This window comes from Miscanthus floridulus, chromosome 9, assembly GCF_019320115.1.
Source record: "Miscanthus floridulus cultivar M001 chromosome 9, ASM1932011v1, whole genome shotgun sequence".
Taxonomy (NCBI): Eukaryota; Viridiplantae; Streptophyta; class Magnoliopsida; order Poales; family Poaceae; genus Miscanthus; species Miscanthus floridulus.
The window spans coordinates 66,216,489-66,227,481 of NC_089588.1; the positions used below are offsets into that span (position 1 = coordinate 66,216,489).

The window sequence follows — 10,993 nt, forward strand, 5'->3', positions numbered from 1 at the left end:
CGGGTGTTAGTGACCATCAACAAGCTCCCCCAAGCTCCCCTTTGCTCATCCCTGAGCAAAGATGCGGGTTTAGCTTGGAATAGGTGTTGGATCAGGAGTTGCTACTATGTAACGCCCAACAAAAACTCATATACAAACAAATACTATCTTTTAAATTGAACATGTTAGTTCTTAGAGATCGATCGTCGGTCTTAGCAAAGTGGGACTTATAGCTTTCACCTTGTCACAAGCAATTGCAAGAATGTGTAGCTAGACGGATACTTTTTGCCTACTTTGGTTTACCTCAAACTCCCTGGAGGATTTCAATAGATTTTGAAAAGAAATCTTGCCTAAGTTCCTCAGATGGTACACTCAAGTCACTCAATGGTGTTTGAAACCTTACCAAGGGCATGAGTCTTAGCCTTAATATCTATCCTAAAGCTTATGTGGAGCTCAAGGTAGGAAATAAAAGCTTAGCCTACTTGAATTGAATATATTGCTAAGTCAAACACTTGGATCACAAGGAGCAACAAATCATACTAATTGATCAAGATGTGCTTGTGTGTGGTATATTTGGTGGAAGTGGTACTCCTTTGAGAAGTTTTCCTTGTCTAGCTTCTTTTTGAGAGGGCATGGCTACTTTTCTTTTTCTTACTCTCTTTTTTTGAACACTAGAGCTTTTTGCTCTTTTATTTTTGTAGCCCATGCCTCTCTTTTTGATGAAAGATAGCTAGAGAGGTAACTTTGATTCTCATAGAGCAATAATGAATGAAAAGAATATGTGTGGTTGTGTATTCCTAGTGTAGGAATAGCAAAGGTATGTGGGTGTACATGATCTTGATAAAAAAGCATGACAAGTTTCTCTACTCAGATCAACAAGGCTTGAAAACACTCAAAACAAACAAGCAGCTTTTGTGGTGGCTTTATCATGTATGAATGGATATATATTTGGCTCTGGTAGGAATTTATCAGCAATGAGTAACTTCTAGCAAGAAAGTTTTAGCATTTTGCAAAACAAAACTCCAGGTTGTTTTTTTTGCCATTCGTCAGATAGGTTCAAAGATTTACTCTAATCTTGGCTACAACATATCTCACAAGAACTATACTTGGTTCTAGCATTTGCAACCCACGAAAGCATTCAACTTAAGATGAACTCTAAGTTATCATGCTCAAAACTTAAGAAGTGTCAGGTTGTATGACAAGCTTTTGCAAAGTATCATAGAGCAACTATTCATCATCTCCAAATAAATTTATCATCATTTTACTAGAGCAGAATTTCTTTTAAGATAAATTCAAGGCACTCCTCTCTACATTCTATGATCATGGATATTGACATATAAAACAAACATGAATGTAAAGAGAGGGTTTAAGATTTTTGCAGGGAAAGATGTCTCCCCCAAGCTTGCCTTTTGCATAGGTTGGAATGTCTTCTGGCAGCTTCTTTGATTCTTTCTTTATTGACTAAATACTACTACTACTAGAATGCATAAATAACTAAATGACCAAATCTATTACTACTAGATAACTCATTTAGTATGACTACTAATGAATATTATTATTATTATTATTATTTATTATTTATTTTATATGATTTTTAAATGCAAGCCCTATCCTAACATGCATAGCTACTACATGACTTTATTTATTAACATAGAGTAGCTCAATGCAACTAACTAATCATGCAATGCAAAGCAAATTTATTGGAAATTTAAATATGGGATGCAACTAATGAAATGCGGTAAATAATGCGAGGGATAGAAAACTTACCTTTTTGATGGAAACCAGGTTATTCTTCTTTGAGCGGGGGCATTTCCTCTTGTTCCACCTCAGAGGCCTTGTCAGGATCAGGGGATGATGAGTTTGAGGACAGATCTTTCTTTTTATAACATCTCTTTCTATTCTTCTTCTTGACAGGATTCTCCGGTTCTTCAACCGGCTTTGGTTTCTTCATCTTGATTCTCTTTGGATGCTTCTTTTTTCCTGTTTGTCATCAAAGAGGGGTTGTCTAGAGGAAAACGCAAATATTTATTTCTTTCTAGCAAAGTGGAATTGGATTTGCCCAGAAGCCACATATATGCAAGCATTTGCAGTATTAAGGAAAGGACGACCAAGGATTAAGGGTGTATCCTTGGCGTTGCCCATGTCTATCATAAAATCTATAGGAACATAAGCACTCCTAACTTTAACTAATAAATTAGTGGCTACTCCCTCGAGATAACGAGTGGATTGATCGTCTAATTGTAAGTAAACTGAGGTTGAAGCTATGGGAGTGTAAAACAATCTATCAGAAGTTTCCTTAGACATGATGTTAACACTAGACCCTAGATCACAAATGGCATTATGAAAAGTGTAGGGTCCTATGGAGCAGGTAATGACAGGTTCCCAGGATCACCTTTCTTCATAGGAAATCCCCAACCATTTTTAGAAAAGTCATGCCTTGCCGTAACTAGGTTGGCTGTCTCCATGGTTCCTTCAGGTTTGCTAGGAATTCTATCTTTTTAATAGGATGGGATAGCAGCAGCAATTTGGGCTAATTAGGTTTCTATCATCTTATTGAAACTATGTTGATTCTTTAAAGCAGAAGAAAACTCATCCAATTTAGCATTTATATTTTCCAACATCTTGTCATGAGCATGCAACTTTTTATTTATGCTATTAGCCATTCTACTCTGACTATAAACAAGATCTTTAAGGAAAGCATAACTATTATTATCTTGATTATTCATATGTTGAGAAGAGTAATAATTGTTACCTCCCTGATTATTGGAGTGCTGATTCCATCCTTGAGGTTGGAGTTGATCGTCGCTCCATCCTTGGTTGGAAACCATCTTTTCGATCAGTGTCTTTGCATTTTCAACACTTAGCGAAAACAATGCTCCACCAGCGACAACATCTAAATGGCTCATATCTAATGACACTAATCCATGGTAGAAGTTCTAGATCAAAAGCCAGTGTTCCATGCCATGGTGTGGGCATGCAGAGACATACTCTTGCATTCCTTCCCAAGCTTCAGGAATCGATTCATCTGCTAGTTGTTGAAAACTAGAGATCTTATTGCAAAGAGCATTAGTCTTCCCCATAGGGAAAAACTTAACTAGGAAAGCATTGAAACACTTGTCCCATGTGTCTATAGCATTGCGGTTAGAGTAAAACCATTGCTTAGCCTTTCCTAACAAACAGAAAGGGAAAAGGCGAAGACGTATAGCCTCTTGGTTCACTCCCTTTATGGTGAATGTGCTACAAATCTCCAAAAAGTGTTGGAGGTGAGCATTTGTGTCCTCATGGCCTTTCCTAGAAAACAGACTAGCTTGAACCATCATAATTAACGATGGCTTAAGCTCAAAGTTAGCGTCCCCATTGATAACATTGGGTCCGATGGCTACATTAGCAGCCGAGGGTGCAGAAAAATCACAAATGGACTTATCGCCCATGATCGTGTATGGTAGTGATAGGATAGGAGGGAAAAAGGATAAACTACTTAAGATAACTAAAAGCCTAGGTAGCAAGACTAGAACAAATATAAATTCGACGCTAGTTGCCTTCCTGGGTAACAGCGGCAGAAATGCTTGTTGATACTTCTTAACGACTAGTGGAGGAATTTCGCAAGTGCGTAGAACTATGGCGTAGCACTTCGCTCGGTGAGTTCCGAGTGTCGAATTTATATTTCTTCCACAAGAAGGTGGAAGGCTAGAATTTATATTTAGGGTAGGATTACTAAGGGAAAGCCTAAGTTTATCCTAGGTAGGTAAACGATAATAGTGGTTGAGTGTGAACTACCTAAACTAACTACTAAATAACAAGCTACTCTAGAGATAGCTAGGTGGGAGAGCGAACGATTTATTTTTTAGTAACTAAGGGTAAACTAATGACTAGGAGAAATGTGCTAGTACTTCGGTGCATAGCCTGCCTACCAACTAGGAGAGTTTAATAGACAAGCTCTGCCATGATCCCTACGATTTAATAACTAGATCTAACATGGTGGAATACAGAGGATGGACAAGGCTATCACCACTTGCCACCTACCACAATCTATACGAAGGCCTAGCTTTATCCGCAGGTAATCTATAGCCTAAGCACCACGCTTAATCTATAAACTTACTACTTCGATCCGAGCTATTGTCACACCCTAAAATTTCTAATTTTGGGTTGTGCATAGAAAACACTAAATAAAATATTTTAATATTTGGATAAAATTTACCAAGTTTAGTTTGAGCTAGCGCAAATTTAGTTATAGGAAAAATGTGAATTTTAAAGTTTACTAATTTTGACGCGCGTTTAGATGATGTGAGGTTTGCTTGTTGCTTGACTTGGTGTGGTGAGTAAGTAAAATTTTCAAAAACATGTTTAGTAAGTCTTTATCTTTCTTCGCCCCGTTTCTATAATTTTCCTTAATCAAATCCCTATTCTCTTGATCCTAATATTTTTATTTGGAGATTCCCAAGGTCCTTTACTTCTGCTCCAATCACCCCTTTGGGTTTATCATCCATCAACCTATCTCTCAACACTTCTAAGGAATTTTTTCCTGCTTCTGCTGGAACTTCTTCCCATTTTTTACAAGCATAATCTAATTTTCAGATGCTCCAAATTACCTTTTCATGAGGTTGAAATATTTTATTTGAGTTCTTCGTCCTTCAATCTGTCTCCAGGATTTTTCTAGGGATTTTTCTAACCTTTGAGCATTTTTCGTGATATAAATGGCAATTCTAGACTTTCTAGAATTATTTTTATTTCATGATATTAATTAATTTCGAAATTGGAAAATCCATTCCTAATTTTCCATAGTCCCTCAAAGTCCATTTGCAATTATCCTAATAAATCTCAAAGGCCCATACATTTATTTACTAATGAGCTTTAATAATTAATTAGGCCTATTAGTAAAGACGAATGTGCAACATCAATTAGTACCATATTGCTAATTGATGTATATATGTGTGTGTGTGTACCAACTCCTTAGGCAAAGTACACCAACATTACATTAAGGAAGCCCCTAGTTTGGGAAATGCCTCGCGTAGTAAATTAGATTTTTCTCCTCTTTCTCATGTCGCCGCTAGCCAACCTCAATGACGTCTTCGGCGAAAACCATCGCCACAAGGTAGCTCTCTCTACGCTGTAGTATGTTTCTTTTCATCAATCCATGAGCGGTTGACCGTGTCCCCTTCTCTCTTTTCCAGTCACTTTTTCGGCAAACCTCCATGGAGCTGTATCATCCATTGACTTTCAGACATCCCGCGACCCTTCTCCTCAGCCAGCGCTACATCCAGTAGCCGGCCCTACCTCATCTCGGTCGAGCCCGGTCCTACATGCGCCAGCCATGATGGGCAGCAGTCGACATGGCCACCATGGCCACCACGTTCACATGATGTAGATGGACCAATGAAGATGAGGTAATTACGAAACTACCATTGGTTTGTAATATCTTCACCGTTTCTTCGTTTTAATTCTGATTCGGTTTGTTCAAGTTGCGTTAGATTCTTGCAATGTGCTCTACGCATTAGTGTTAATGTTTTCATGTCACATGTTTTTCTATATATAGTTAAATATTAAATTGATTAATAATCTAGTTTTATAATTAAAATCAATATAGGTTTTATACTTATGTGTTTTATATATAAAAGTTAACATGATTAATTGCTAACACAGACGTGTTTCTAAATTATAATTTGCTCAGGATAAACAAGGTCATATAAAACTTGTTTATATGCTCTCACATGCACCTTTGTTCTGTAAATGTTAAAGTTTAATCTGATTAAATTATATGATGACATTTATAACTAAGACATGATTAGCTATAACTCGACTTTTGAAACTAAATATGTTTTGATTCATCTGAATTAATACTATTCACATAGTTTTTCTTAATTAAAATAAATCAAGCTCGTAGTTGTTTCTTTTATAATATAAAACTCTTGATGATCATTTCTTTTTAAAGATAGTTCCATTATCGGCATTTCTTATGTTCTCTCGATCGTAGCAACGAGTTCTCTCTTAGCATGCTATTTTAAAGCTCTTGCTCTGCTATTCTTAGTTGCTTTTATTTGTTGCTTGTATTATTGCCTACGTGTGGTGCTTGCTACGAGTAGACGAGAACCGTTTGTGGGCGCTGAAGATCATAAGGTGATGACTGAAAGCTGATGGTGTGAGGTTGAGCAAGTGTTCAAGGCAAGTATAGCATGGGATCATCCTTGTTACCTATTCACCTTTAATTACTTAAATCATACTGCATGTGTCTACCTTAATTACCACTAAGGATTTCCTAGCTTTGTACTTGTACCTTGTCTCCTATGGGACTATGCATTAGGTAGTGTGATGCTAGTGCTCAATTAAAGACAATGATCTTATAACTTGACTAATGGAATATGCAATAAACATTAAAATATGCCTTTTAGCAACATGGAACAAGGGGGCTAGAGCATAGTTTTTGTGGTGCTCTGGATTCCTCTCCTTAAGGACTTACCTATAAGTGATCATCCGGGACTTATAGTACAACCATGAGGATCACATGGCTTTGGTCTTAGTCTAGTACCTTGCTCTTTCTAGTTTGTAGCAGCTTACCGAAAGGGCAAGAGGGGCATACCAGGATGGGTATGGGCCTCATCCCCAAGGTGTGTACTGTGCTGCGAGTATTAGTGGTATTCTTGGAGACGACTCCATAACACTTGGGAGATGGAATCCTTAGTGGCCACTCCTTATTAGAATGACTAGGGAAAAGCTTCATAGTGTACCCTGCCTGCTCACCTTGGAAGTGTTTTGGGAGTAATTAACCTAGGCATATGGGCAACACAACTCACGGTGAAAATGTACAACCTCTGCAGAGTGTAAAACTGGTATATTAGCCATGCTCACGGTCATGAGCGGCCTTAGAACTCTTATGGAATAGATGATCATTAATGGTTAATTGTTTATGCTATTCATTACTCATGTTCACCTGATCATGTGTTTATATGGGCTTATGATAAATTTAATGCTACTCAATTGCTTAAAATTATGACTCACTAAAAGGTAATCACAATAAACCATTGTCAACCTTTTGAGCCTCATGAACCCTATGTTATATTTGCTTAGTATGACATATGCTCACCCTTGCTATTTCCCCCACACCATAGTCTATAGTAAAGGTTGCGCAGAAGATTGATGATGACACAAAGGAGTTCCCAAAAGATTGATAGGAGTGCTGGGCGTATGTTACCCCAATAAGCCATCCCTGTGAACAATGGAGCCTAAAAATTAGTCACCGTTCCACGATACTCTGATGTAATTGTTAATATACCTATGTATATGTTATTTAATAACATTGTTTCTAATATTTTCTATTATATTATTGTTTGTGTGGACTTCCTAGGCACACATATGGCAAGCTTGCTTTCCTTTGGAAAATTGGGCATGACAGTTCTGATGAAATAAGATCAAAGCACCCTAACCAGACGGTGGAACCAGTACTAACGAAAGCCTACTAATAATAAGATAACCTATGCTACTAATGCCAATCAATAAGCACCTAAGCTCACTAATGATGAACAATAATGAACAAGTACTTAAGTAAAGAAAAGCAATAATACTAGAATAAAGTACTAAATATAAATTACTGAATAAAGTAAATGCTAAATGAAAGAATTACAAAGGAGCTATACCAGACCTAGAAGACTCTTTCGGACTCCGAGATAAGCTCCGCTCTTGCTCTACTCTAGTACTAAACTACTTCTACTGCTAAGCTACTAAGCTAGAGAGCTTGAAGAAGCTTGGAGAGCTTGGAATATGAATGGGGCACTTCTCCACCGAGCTCCACACCCTCTATTTATAGTGTAGAGTGAGGGGGGCACTTGTAGGTAGCAAGGAGGTCAGTGGCCACCCTAGGGCACTAGGTGGTGGCAAGGGGGCGCCGGCCTAGCCTTGGATCCACCGCCTCTTGATCCTACGGCTCTGGTTGGCTCCCAAAGGCGGTTGTAGGAGTGGCACATGCAAAGATTTGGACAATAGGTCGGTTGGAGGCCTCCAAGCCTATGGTGGTGGGCCGGTGGATCTGCGTCAACTCCATCTCGTCCATTGGTGCAAACTGACTTACATCAACGCTTGGCATTGCTTCTAGAGCAACTCCCATGGATCGATGATGTGGCAGGGCCAGTTGGGGGCCGGGTGGCATTGCATGTTGGCCCTTGTCCCTCCTACCACGTCAATTTGCCTCTCAAGTCCATATTTGTCACCATTATGGCCCATTTTTTATAAAATTTCCTACAAACAAATAATTCTACATGCACAAGTGGAACTAGGTGTCAAAGAAATACGGCCAGCAGTCTACCAAGGGGTATGCCCATGGTAGTAGATGAATTAGTGGAGGTGCGTGTGATAGGAACTAGATGGTGACACATAATGCAAGAGACAGCGATTAGGCAAGTTCAGGTCGTCAGCTTGACGTAATACCCTACATCCTGTGTGTTTCGTGGATTGTATTCTAAGATGAGATATGAAACGAGGGGGTCCCTACCCACCTTATATAGCTCAGGGGTAGGGTTATAGGTTAGTTGCATCTATACTGATCGGTTACATGATATGTGTTTACAAGGAATACGATATCTAGCATATCTGATCAGATTCTCCTTCATCATCAAGGAAGCTTCACACAGTCTTGTGATGCACGCCGACCTGTGTCTTTCCCCACATGGCTTGACCTCGTGGGCTAGGCCTCCCATGGTGGCTTGACCCATGTACAACCCTGTGGATATTGGGGGTTATACCACTACTAGATTTTGACCCTATTACCACTTGATGCCATTTGCATCACCACAAATTGTGTTGTAATAGGGGTGTGTTTTGCAACATTTGTCCAAACAAGTGCCAATAGGGAGACTATGTTGCCACAAAAATAGTGCGTTGCATTTTTTATGTTCGACATTGCAAGAGGTGAGACCTATAGCAACCCTTTTCTAAAAAGTGTTGCTATTGGTTAATAATATTGCCATGATGACATTTAGTTGCATTAGTATTGATTGGAGTTGCAACGGTCTAGTGCTCTTACAACCAAATATAATAGTGTTGCTATTGCTTGAAATTATTGCCATAATGTTGTTGGGTTGTAATATTTCTCACAACCAAATATAACTGTCTGGCAGATCTAGAAGATTGAATTGTTTGACTTGGATAGCTATAGAATCACCTTATGATGATTGAAAGATAGTTGTAGGAAATTTCATAAGCTTTCCATAAAGTCCACAACCATATTGTTTGGGTGTGTATAACTCTAGTTATGGTTAAAACAAGTGGTTGTTGTCTTGTAGCCCAGCAAATATTTAAATAGGTATTTGTTTAATTACTAGAGAGGAGATATGCACCTACTCAGTAAAAAAAATTATCGTGTTATCACTTTAATACATTACTATTAAGGACACTTATGAGTATGCATTTTATCATATCATATCATCCATGTCATTATCTATGCATCCATGATACCTTATTTCATGCTCATAGATATAGGATCGCCCAAAGGAGTAACCCTACTAGAATTCGAAGAAGAGGCGGAGGACAATCAAGGGACACCCCAAACCACAGCTCCCGAAGGAGAGGAGCTGGCCACTGACAAACTTCTAGAGTGCCTTGACCACCGACCCACTTCGTTCCTAAAAGGCAAGCCCTAGAGCATTCTAAGCCTCCTATGCTTTTACAAATATCACTTGAGTCCTTTATGTTTGATGCATTAGGTTATAAGAGTTGATTGGAAACACTTGATGCATAGAACTACCTTGTCTGGATATATATACCTTTAACCCTGTATAGGTCCAGGATCAAATCTATGCTTAGCAATGCTTAGACCCATAGAAGTCAAGTGATTTTCTATCACCTGCGAGATATAGGTGGATACCGGAGCACGGTTGGCTATATTTGCTATCGTGGAATAGAACCAGGGGGTAATGTAACTGGAGGTCGGGTGGAGTCTATGTGTAGGTTGACTCATGTGATTTCGTCTGTGCCGATTAAGGACCGCATCGTTGGAGGCCCTCTTATCATTTTGAACGTATGCCTCTCACTTAGCTGGCCGGATAACTCGTTCCGACCATGAAGCCGAGTAGCACAACTCAGGTCGGGCCTCGTTTGGTTGGAGTGCACACTCTAGATGGTAGTAAGGATGTGTAGGGAGCTAGACGTGAGCCCAAGGGTAGGCCAGGACAGAACGTCCTGGCAGCTGGTTGTCCCTGGTTGTGCGACGCTGATCGAACCCACGAATTGGACATGAGTTGTGCCAAAGGTGACCTAAGGTGACCATTGATCTGGTCTACCTGGGTTTGTGTTAGGAATACTGCCCAGCTGGTTGCAACCGATTCGAATCGTCGTCTCTCCCGGATAGTGAGAAACTTGACAGAGCTTCTTCATTGTAGTAATTGGATTATGGAATATGATGGTTCTGATGAATATGAAAATCTTACACCAGCTATGGTTACTATTGTTATGCTACTAAATGATATACCACATGTTTGGCACATGTTAGTTGTTAATCTAGAGAAAATATAGCTATAATTAACTTGATGACCGAATTATAAAATGTATAGCTGAATTAGTGGCTTTTTATGCAAAATGTTGTCAAGCTAGCTCCACTTATAAAGCCTTGCATGATCCTTGGAGTCACTTTATTTTTGGTATATGATGGGTAATTCTAGCTGGGTACCTTCTTGTACTAAGGGTTTATTTCCCACTTGTTGCAGATAATATTGTGTACCAGGGCTACTATAAGAATTGCTTCTGTCCCACTATGGACGAGGAGTAGGCTTGGGCAAGGCGCTTCCATTTATATATCTCATCTATGATGCTTTTGTTGGTTGTGATCATAGACTGACAAGTATTTGAAGTATGGTGAGATGTTAGTTTAAAAACTACTTTGCTTCCGCTACTATTTTATTTGAACTTGGCTTGTAATAACTTTAATCGCACTCTGACGTATGACAATGTAATTGTGAACTCTATGTAACATGTCACATGTATGTTGAATCATGTACGATCTTGGTTGTATGTTGGCGATGAATCGAGACCC

At 39.0% G+C, this 10,993-nt stretch overlaps 1 non-coding gene across 1 annotated transcript; it reads left to right on the top strand.

Annotated features, from left to right (window-relative positions):
• Window positions 1-2,937: 2,937 nt before the first annotated feature.
• LOC136484424 (small nucleolar RNA R71) lies at window positions 2,938-3,046 on the top strand. The gene has a single exon (XR_010765945.1). It is a non-coding gene; the product is annotated as a small nucleolar RNA R71 (small nucleolar RNA).
• The last annotated feature ends 7,947 nt before the right edge of the window (window positions 3,047-10,993 follow it).